Consider the following 11,551-nt stretch of genomic DNA (forward strand, 5'->3'; position numbering starts at 1 on the left):
TTCCCTGCAGTAGAAGTTTGGTTTTAGCCATCTGACAAGCAATACTGAAAATAAACAATTTGGTACAAGAGAACTGTTCAATGACTAAGATACAGTTGCTGAAAAAGAACTGTAGCACATGTCTAAGGGTTCATTTAAAATGTTTTGTATCTTTTTTTATATTTTTTGTTATTTTACTATAATGCACATAATACATTGGATTTCTTATTACTAATACTGCTCCTAAAGAAAGATAATGATGTCAGCAGTGTGCTGATATTTTCCAAGTACATTTTGTGGTAAAGGAGAGTGGCAGCATTCGGCACATTGATGGGCACATGCAAGTAAGAATTTCACTGCAACAATAATGATCCTTGTGACCAGGTTTACAGAGCAGGACAGTCACTTTGTAAGTTGGGACCCGAGTCAGGTGAAGCTGTTTAATAAACAATAGCTTCTCATAACTTCAGATGGAAAAGGAGACTTAGCGTGAGCACTCCTTCATATCCTACAGTGGTACTGCTTACCTCAGCAGAGCCAGAAAGATGAAGACATACATGTCACATACATGTAAACCTATAATAAATTTCAGCTTCACCTTGATACCCCACATTCACATACAAGGGGAGTAGGAAGAACCTGAAACATCCTGCAACTGAGAGAAGAAAATTCATGGTAGAACATGCAAACTCAACACAGAAGTAGTTTTAAAGTGGGGTCCTAGTTCTGTGCTGTGCTTCCAGACCTTCTCTATCAGTTGGAACACTTACCATGTATACTCGCGTTTACGTTCTCCCGCGGATAAGTCGAGGATTGATTTTACCGTATAATTTCTGGTATTCGATAATGTCGGTCATGTAAGTCGAATGCAGAAAACTCATGATGTTGGTCCAAGAGATTATGATATACTAACGCCCACCTGAGAGAGTAACCATGAAGCACACTCCCTCTTTTGTTCTATGTATTGTGCCTATGTGACCACACGGTAATACCTGAATTATTCCGAGGCGACGTTTGCACTGTTTTGTGTTTTCTGTATCTCACACCCTCATACACCTTTATCGTAAGAGTATCCCTTATCTATGATGGACTGTTCGATCAGAAGAAAATATGAAGCTGGTTTTAAATTAAAAGTCATTGAAGTGGCAAAACAAATTGATAACTGCGCTGCTGTAACAAAATCCAATGTACCTGAGAAACTGGTGTGAGATTGGAGGAAGCAAGAAGATGTAAATAAAAAAAATTAACTGTTATATTTTTGAACAGCCGTATAAGTCGGGGTCTGATTTTATGATCGATTTTTTGGCTTTCAAGACCCGACTTATAAGTGAGTATTTATGGTAGCTATCCTTTAAGGCATTGTTTCTGAAAAGTTTTATTTCTCTCATGACCCAAGCTTGCTCTTCGTAGTGTTTTTAAAAGCCAGTATTGCGTTCATCCTCTGGCCTCCTTGGCGAATCGCTGCCGCAGGTCATAGCTGAGCAACGTTAATTGCTTAAACTGCTACCAATCACGAGACACTCTGTAAACTGAATGTAATTCTTCCTCATTGAATACATTGGTGAATCACGACTCTCCAAAACCCAAAATCAGGCAACCTACAACCTCAAATGGATCATGACCCATAGTTTAAGAAACTTTGCTATAAGGCATTAAAAAAGTCATAGTTCATATTTCGTTTTCTTATGTTTTCAGTTTTCCTGTCTTGTGCTACTGACATTCATTACTGTGCAGATTTGCTGTAGTTTACATGCTGTGTGTTTCTGGTGAGGTTAACTCCTCTATAGAATGGTTTATACTGTAACTCTATATGAATAGAATCTGGAGGAGATACTGGGACAGCTTAGCTATTAGCCAAACAAACAGTTTTGATGGACTGAGCGGTCTCGTCTCTTTGTCAGATTTCTTATGTTCTTATGAAAGGAGCTGTGTACAGTATTAAACCATACATATACAGTACATTTATATGTATAACCAGACTGACTGCTTGTCATGCTGGTGTAGTGTTCAGCACTTTACTGCTTTAGTACTAATGGGTCAAATCCTGACTGGCTCATTACCTGTATGCGGTTTACATGTTCTGTCTATGTGAGGCTGTGAAAGGGTACTCTGATTTTACCCTATAACCGAAATATTTGAAAGTTAAGTTCATTCTGGCCTCAAAGCGAGAGACAGCATGTCCTGAATTGAACTGGCCTCCTGTCTAAAGTCTGTTGCTGCTTTTTGGTCCGTGTCACATCTGACTCTTAATCCCTGTGTTTCTGCAATGGCAGTAACAGGTTCAGAAAGTACAGAGGACGGATGATTGACCGATCGTCGGGCCAGATAATACTTTCTCCAAATGAGTGTCTTAGCTATCTAATTGACAGTCAGCAGCCAATGTTTAATTCATTATAATTTTAAATTCAAGAATCCACTTAGACGCACAATATGATTATTTCTCTTCTGTCTGAGAGGAGCAGACAATGGTGTCTTACATAGACAGAAGGTATTGATTGGGTGTACGGTTTTCTATCTTTATCTAGAGCTACTGATCAACTATAAATTATACATTTACTTAAGTCAGGAGTTTTCTTCCTTTAAGTTAAGCCGTACATAATTATGCAACATATATTTGTACACAATAAAAAATGTATGAAAAATATCCTTCCAATGAGATCATCTGGGCATTTTACAGTAAAATGTAGCCCCCAAACACTTTTACACAGGTTAATGATTTTAGGAAGATATTGAATAAGCATAATTTGATGCCTAAAACTATTTATTTAAAGGACCTAAATATAGATGCTGCAGCATTAAGCCAGCTTCAGGGAATTTGTATTCCTCACTCATTTTACAGCTGAGTAGTAATACAAGATCACAAGTACACATACTAACATTTGGTAACAAGAAGAAATGAATGAAATGTAAGGAATCAGATATGTAATAATGTGAAATCAAGGTGGCAGAGACTGACTCCCAGTCTGGTCCTTGTCTATATGGAAGTCTTCACATCTTTCCCATGTCTTTGAAGGTTTTTCTCTGTGTCCCATGACATACTGGTCTTCAATCTAGAAGTCACTTGTAACTGCTGCTAATGGCATAGGTTTAGACCTACTGAAGGCCTGGGTTGTGTAAATAGATGGATGGATGGGTGCTGTGTAATGTTATTGTATTTACACACAGAGTGAGGTGCTGGTTAAGGCTTTGGACTTCCAAACCTGAGGCTGTGGGCTCAAATCCTGTTACTAATACTGCGTAACCTTGAGCAAATCACTTCACCTGCTTGTGCTCCAATTGGAAATGCCAAAGAAATGGAAGCAATTGTATCTCAAATGTTGTAAGTCACCTTTGGTAAAGACATCAGCCAAATGAGTTATTGTAAATGAGTAACTAAAAGTAGGGAGGAAGATCATCCTATTCATGAGAAATTAAACAGACTAATAAATAAACAAAAACCTTGGCATAACACCATCTCACATGCTTTGGACATGTTGTCAGGAGGGATCACTCCCTAGAAAAGGACATCATGCATGGCAAAGCAGAAGAACAACGAAAGAGAGGAAGATTGACTGATACAGTGGTTGCAACAATGGGATCAAACCTGTCAGAAATTGTGAAGATGGCACAAGATCAAGCAGTTTTTCACTCTGTTGTCCATAGGGTCACTATAGTCAGAATCGACTTGATGGCACCCAACTACAACAATGCAAAAAAAGTCTAAGAAAATAAAACGTCTAATTAATGAAACACGTAATTATTCATCTTGAATCAATTTGTCTACATTACACACTTCATACAATACAAAAACACATAAACCTGTGCATTAAAATTTTGAAATGCACATTTTCCCATAACATGTTTACCACATAAAGCTTGGTTGAGCACTGGAGTATTCATTATAGTTATTATCACTCTTTTTACATATAAATTTACTAGGGCTGTGCTCGCGAAGCGCAAAATTAAAGCTGCTTTGTGTCTCTTTAATGAAAGAATGATGGGAGCGTTAGGACTTACCTAATACTGCATATCCAGTCATGGTCAATGAAACAAGAATATTTACTGCAAAATAAATATAATTTAAGAAAAGTGTCAGCTGCTATACAACATTTACTTCAGTGCTTTGTGCTGTAGGAATACAGAAACCAAAAACCTTTGCAAATAAGAAAGAACACCAAAATGTGTCTGTTTAGAAATTAGATATTAAAGAGGTTTCCATAAAAAGGGCATTTGATAGAAATGCAGTGAGTTTGTTTTATAACCCTTATAAACTGTAAGCATTCATTCATTCTCAATGAATATCACTTATTGTAGAAAACAAGCAAATATTGAAAAAATTTGTTTCATTAAAACAATTAGAGATGACTGTGGCCAAAAAAGTATTCAGGCATAATAAAGCCTTCCTTTCTCTTGGAAGACTGCCCATATTTGTGATCATTCCATTTATGTTTGAGCAGTTTATATAATTAGCATTTTCTCTCACAGTCCATCCAAGTCACGTTAAGTGGCCAATAAATGTGTGTAAAAAGAAACCTGAAGACCGGGACTAACTCCACAGGTACACAAGGTGCCTGGAGTAACTCCATAATGACGGTGGGTGGAATGGCAACACAATCCAGGTCTCTGCAAATCAGATATATCAGTGCTAGCCACCGTGCCACACCACTGCCCATTTTCAAAGATCATTCTGTTTAAAATGTTAAATAAATCACTTTTGTTGTTGTCACTGACTTGTCTGTCATTTGTACTCTTTTTAGCCTATAAGAAAAAAAAAAGAGAAAAGAGAAGAAAGCTTCGCCGCTTTTCAAAAAAGCTGACAATTTTCTCTTTTCAGTTCAAAGCCAGCATGCACTCAATATTTCTTTGCAGATTGTGTAGCCAACTAAATCCAACCACAGCAGATTCAATTTTACTGTCCCCTACAATCACTCAAGGAGTTTTACTGCTCAGTGATTACCAAACGTCTATGGGCCACTGATCTATAATATTGGAAGGGAACACTGAAATGGATGGATGGAGACACATACACTGATGACAGTCCAGCCAAAGAATGTTTATTAAATAGTATTTACTGGCAGCATCCTACACCGAACAGCCTAACAAAAGTCTTGCTTTACCTTCCTGGTTTCGCAAAACAACAGATACGAACTGAAAACAATATGTGGCTAGCCTTGCACTGTTCTCCCGCAACCTGAGCACTGCTAGTACCCTACCCTGCCATAAAGGAGACTGCCACTTGAGTATTTAGCCCTACTATCCAAGAGAAAACCTTGAATCCTGCCATGTCTTCCAGCCATTAGGCCTACAATATTTTAGACAGAAGCAGAAGATTATACATATAACATAAAACAATGTCAGTTTAGGAGATGAAAGAAATTCCACGAAGTGTGGGACAAATGCTGTTGCATGTGATTAAATTCCAATCTATATATATAATTCACTAAGGTAAGACAACCATGGAAAGCATGCCGGAAGGGGCGTGGATTCACTGAGCCGCCGATAAGCAAGACACCTATGGCCCACGCAGGAAGGAGCCACGGCCACCAACTCCTGGCACCTCCACACGTTGACTGTTCATAGAGGCAAGTTTCTCGCGGAGGTGAGTCGCCATATGCTGCGTGTAAAACGGTTTGTGAGAGGTATCCCATGGGATCCTTAAAACAACCCTTTCCAACTGAGGTTAAAACACAATGAAGTAAGCAGTCTTTAAAAACCGAGTTTTCGGTTACGACGCACGACTGCGTGCAACATAGCAAACTGTTTTACACGCTACATACAGCAATTCGCATCCGCGACAAACATGCGTCTTCTTCACTCATGGACAATTATATGTTGCTCTCTCCAGAGTTCCATCCTTTCATTCACTTTCTGTTGTATCCTCAAACCCTCCCTTTTTAGACAACTGTGTCTTTCCAGGAGTGTTCAACCATCAATAAATAATTATGTGCCGTTTGTTATGCCGCGGCTTCACTATTGTGTTGTATTTTGCTCTCTCCAGAGTTCCATCTTTTCATTCACTTACTGTTGTATTCTCACACCAACCCGTTTTAGACAACCATGTCTGTCCAGAAGTGTTTAGCATTTAATAAATAATTATGCATGAGATTGAGCGTGTGTCTACCCGGCGCAGAGAGGCGTGGGTAAGCCGTTGAACCCCATTCGGGCTGCAAATCGTGGAATTCCCACTAAGTGCGACTCATCCCACTGGTTGCGTCCCTACCCTTTGTGCACACCCCCCTCCCACCTCGCTACTACCGTGGTCGGGTGTCTTAGTGGATTATATATAGAAAAGCAGCCAAAACCGCACAGAGCAATGAAACGTCTACGTCAGTCACAGGTACATCTGGACTGTGTAAAGACAACAACAACTCAAGTGACGAGTTGGAGGTGGGCACCTGAGCGGGCAGTGCATACTGAACGAGAAATCAGCAGACTAGCATGACGGAGGGAGCTGAGTGGACGTCCTTCTCCTCTCCTGCCGTTCCACACACCGCGCCTGAGCGCAGTGCACTCGCATCCCTCCGTCTGGCAGGAGAAGGCGTGATGGGAGTCCGACACTTTTCAGTCATGGACGATTGTGTGTTGGTTCGCTCCGTGCATTGTTACAATGTTGCTTTTCTTGCTGATTTATTACATTACCGACTTTTTAAATGTTAATTTTCTCCCTGTGCTTAAAAATCATTAAAAAATCGGCCTGATTATGCAATGTATGGTACGCCGCGGGTTGGCTAGTACTATTTACTAACATGAGGCTGTAACATTGCTGACCTTCACATCCTTCAGCACCTAACTGATTTCACCAAAAACCCTCTTTATTTTGGAGTGGTTCATTTTAATGGCCTGTGTTTATGGAAATGGCAAACCACACCTACATTTGTTATGGCCTCTTCTACATGCAGCCTTACATAAAAATCTGTTTTTTAGATTTAAACCTGTTCTTAGACTTGCTTGCTTATGGTGATCCATCAATAATGCGATGACGACATTAAACCTGTGCAAAAATTTTTTTATTTGGTGATGAAAAGGGTGTACAATTCTTAGCCACACCAGTTGGCTCACCAAGGGATGGCCTCAATGGCGCAAAAGTGAGACAGCTTGTGTCCCAGGAGAGCTGCAGTACTCATGATGGATCCCTGGTGCAGTGAGGTCTGCTTATTTGTAGATAATTTACAAGACCAGCACTGTCAGAAAGAGAATAATAATAATTCATTTTATTTATATAGCACCTTTCCCATGCTCAAGGCACTTCACAGAATTTAAGAAAGAACGGCAGGGTATACAGTATATAGTATTGTACTAAACCAGATAAATAAATAAAGAAGAATAAGACAGTAAATTCAGAGAAAGCCTAACAGACAACATAATCGATGGTCTAGCACACACACACAGGTTACATGAGCATCTTGACATTAAGGTAAACTGAAAGAAGGGGAATGAAGTCAAGTAGAGCTAAAAACCTTCTTGAACAGATGAGTTTTGAGTTGTTTTTTAAAAGAATTCATGGAGTCAGCTGATCTGATTAATTCCGGTAGGTCATTCCAGAGTCTGGGTGCTATACAGCTGAAGGCCCTGTCACCCATGGAGTGTAGATTAGTGTGGGGCACAACAAGATTACCAGAATCAGAGGACCTTAGTGGGCATGCAGGCACATAGTGATGGAGAAGGTCACTGATGTAGTTTAGCGCGAGGTTATTTAAGGCTTTGTAGGTTATTAGTAGGATTTTATATTTGATTCTGTAAGACACAGGGAGCCTGTGAAGACGGAGCAGGATGGGTGTGATGTGCTCACTGCTGCTGGTTCGAGTGAGGACTCTTGCAGCTGAGTTTTGAATAAGATTAGAAGGGGCACCTGCCAGTAGGGAATTACAATAATCAATGGGATGTGATAAAAGCATTGACAAGTTTCTCACCATTAGAAAAGGAGAGGAAGAAGCGAACAAGGGATATGTTATGGTGGTGAAAGTAAGAAAGTTTCTTAATGTGATTTATGTGGGCGGAATAAGAAAGGGAGGAATCAAAAATGACACCAAGATTCTTTGCAGTAGAGGCAGGTCTATTGACTGGGAAGGAGCTCATTTTATTAAGTTGCATTTTAGTCCCAATTTGCAGGAGTTCAGTTTTGTTGCAGTTTAATTTTAAAGAGTTCTGCTCCATCCAGGTTTTAATTTCACTGTGGCAAGTTGTGAGCTGAGAAAGCTCTGATGAAGTTCCACTTTTAACATTGAAATAGAGTTGAGTATCATCTGCATAAAAATGATAACCCAGTCCATAGCTATGGATAATATGGCCAAGCAGAAGCATATAAATACAGAAGAGAAGAGGGCTGAGGGCAGAGCCCTGAGGAACTCCTTGTGTGACTGGCGCTGAGCTGGATCTGCTGTTGCCAAGACTAACAAACTCTTGCCTTTCAGTCAGATAGAACTTGAACCACTGGAGGGCAGTGCCTGAGATACCCAGCATGTTCTCCATTCTGGACAGGAGAATGTCATGTCTGACAGTGTCAAATGCTCCACTGAGGTCTAATAGAATTAATATGCTGGTTTGTCCAGAGTCTGCTGCCATAAGCAAATCATTGGTTACCCGTAGCAGAGCAGTTTCACAGCTGTGCTGTGCTCTGAAACCAGACTGAAAGGGTTCCATCAAATTATTAGAGGTTAAGTAATTGGTGAGTTGGGAGGCTACAACATGCTTAAGAACTTTTCACAGAAAAGGTAAGTGGGAAATAGGCCAGAAATTGTTAAGATTGTCAGCATCAAGATCAGACTTTTTTAACATTGGGGTTACAGAAGCGATTTTAAAAGTGAGCGGTACAGAGCCAGTGTCAAGGGATGAGTTTATTATTGTTGTAGCAGTCGGGATAATGGCATGATTTAAGTAGTGTGCTGGGGATGGGGTCCAGTACACAAGTAGTCGGCCTCATCTTACAAAGCAGGTTGTAGCGGTGCTACTATTAGTTAAAACTGCATCTTCCAGCAGGTGGTCAGAGGGGCTTAAAAGGAGGGCAGGTGTCCAAAGAAAGAAAAGGTGATTTTTGTTGTTGTATTTTGTGTTCCATTTACCTGTCAGACTGCTTTCTTTTGATTAAGCCATATTTAGTCTTTGTGTCCTGGATTGTTTCAATGTTGGGGTCTGGATCGTCTTCTGTCTACCTGTGTGCTGAGTACTGGTACTGGATTCATTGGCTTCCCTGCAAGAAAGGAAGTGCTCCTGAACCATCCATCCATCTTCACCCTTACAGTGTTTACCGGTAGGACTGTTTTTTCATTCCCTTTCAGCGTGCAGATCTCTGGACTTAATATCGTCATCTTTCATTGCATCAGGTGTTGTTTTTCATGGACTTTGCTGTGTGGAGTTGTTTGTGTTTATATCCATCCATCCATTTTCCAACCCGCTGAATCCGAACACAGGGTCAAGGGGGTCTGCTAGAGCCAATCACAGCCAACACAGGGCACAAGGCAGGAACCAATCCTGGGCAGGGTGCCAACCCACCGCAGGACACACACAAACACACTAGGGCCAATTTAGAATTGCCAATCCACCTAACCTGCATGTCTTTGGACTGTGGGAGGAAACCGGAGCACCCGGAGAAAACCCACGCAGACACGGGGAGAACATACAAACTCCACGCAGGGAGGATCCGGGAAGCGAACCCAGGTCTCCTAACTGCGAGGCAGCAGCGCTACCACTGCGCCACTGCGCCACCGTGCCACCTTGTGTTTATGTGTTTATATGTTTAATGTAATATCACCGTAGGGGTACAGGGGTGGTATCATTGTTTTCATTTATATTATTTCATTTCATTATATTCTTTAATTGTTGTTAGTTCCTAGTGTGCTTTATTTTGTATCTGTTTGTGAGTGTGTGCAGGTTGGGCCAAGGCTGGGAACGTCCCTGGGATATCCTCTACAAAAATAATAAAAAAAACACTGTTATATTGACGGTGTGAATCTTAGCGGCACTGGACAGCTACAGATTTTGGCGAGCCAGGTAGGAGCCAGGTTTTTTTTCACATGTTCCTTTCTAGTTCGATATCACTTGCACCCACACAGAAGTCATGTCCATTGAAAGCGCATTTCAGGGCAAGGAGCTTGAACTAAGTGTGCCACTGATTGATATGCGTCCGATGCCTAGGCCACGTCACTTAATGGTCAGAGCCCTTCACAAGGAAGAATTGAGCCTGCTGGATACCCTGTGTGTCTCCAGTCCGGAGCAGCCCGAGAACGGCGAGGGGCGGTTCTTCAAGACCTGACACTGCACCTAGAACAGTTAGAGACGCGGGTTGACGACATCGCCCACAGTTTTATCAATCGGGATGAAACTGTCCATGACCTCATCGATGCCACAGCTGGCCGAGTTTCTTGTGAGGGTGCAGCGTCTTGAACAGTCCTTCGCGCAGTGTGTGCAGCGCCTGGAAGCAAATATGAGAGAAGAGATCAGGAAGCAGGTGCAGGAGAGCGGGCGCGCCGTCTAGCAGCCACTAAGGCAGTCGACTCCTGTAGCGGGAGTAGGGAAAGACTGGGGAGTCGTCCTTGTCCGTTGCGGTGCCGCGGATGAAGTTTCCTAAGCTGGCCCCTCAGTTGAAAGCTGTTCTTCTCAAATGAATACCTGGCGCTATTGGAAGAAAAGATCCGGATCTTTGTGCAAAAGCCATCGCAGAGTCTCAGGGACTTTGTCTTTGAATTCCGTGCATTGTGCCTTTCATTAAGAACTTCCTAAAACGATTTTGAAAAATCTGTATATCATTTAATAATAAAACTCTTTCTACACTGATCTTTTTCAGTTAGAACTGAAGTGCCCTTGTGTTGTTTAGTATGACGGTATGATTTTTATCAATCCCAACACACACACACACACACACGAACACACACATACTAAAATTTATTTATATTTTATTATACGACAATGTAATTTAGACATACAGTCAAATTTATGCTAATGTCTACAGTTGTTCCATAAAGAGGATCATTGTCTGCACTGTGCTGCATATTAAAACTGTGAGTAACTAATTTTGCCAATGTAGCAGTACACTTCATTTTTCTTTCAATGGTTCATTGAGAATCTGAAATGATATGAAATAGTGTTAGCTAAAAAAACAACTGCTTTATTTACAAGCTAATTAATTATAAGCAAACAGTGGCTTCACTCTCACTGGAACAAAATGGCACAAATAACTATCACCATGAAATGGATATTCATGAGATTTCTGATCTTTGTATTAGTAATTGCCAGCTGAGCAGCATAATATAGACAGAAACAGTACAATATAAATAGTTTCAAACAATTTTTAGGCATTATTGAATTTGAGAAAGCAGCAGTGTTGGGAAACTGTTGCCATGTGGATAGAGGCAGACACTGTAATCTCCTAATTTCTTTATCACGTACAATTAGATTAGTGAGATTGTTTAGTAAATTTAAGCAATGTCAAAGATTCTGAGAAAAAATTTAAAAAATAGAGATAAATCAAAAGAATATGTCAATATAGTCAAGGTTATGGTTTGATTAATATTTTGGCCAATGTCCCAGCAAGACAGTGACTTTTATAGGTCAAAGAAATAATGGATTAGTGAATGATGGACACTGCTGGACTCACAGT

This window comes from Polypterus senegalus, chromosome 11 (assembly GCF_016835505.1).
Source record: "Polypterus senegalus isolate Bchr_013 chromosome 11, ASM1683550v1, whole genome shotgun sequence".
NCBI classification, from domain to species: Eukaryota; Metazoa; Chordata; class Cladistia; order Polypteriformes; family Polypteridae; genus Polypterus; species Polypterus senegalus.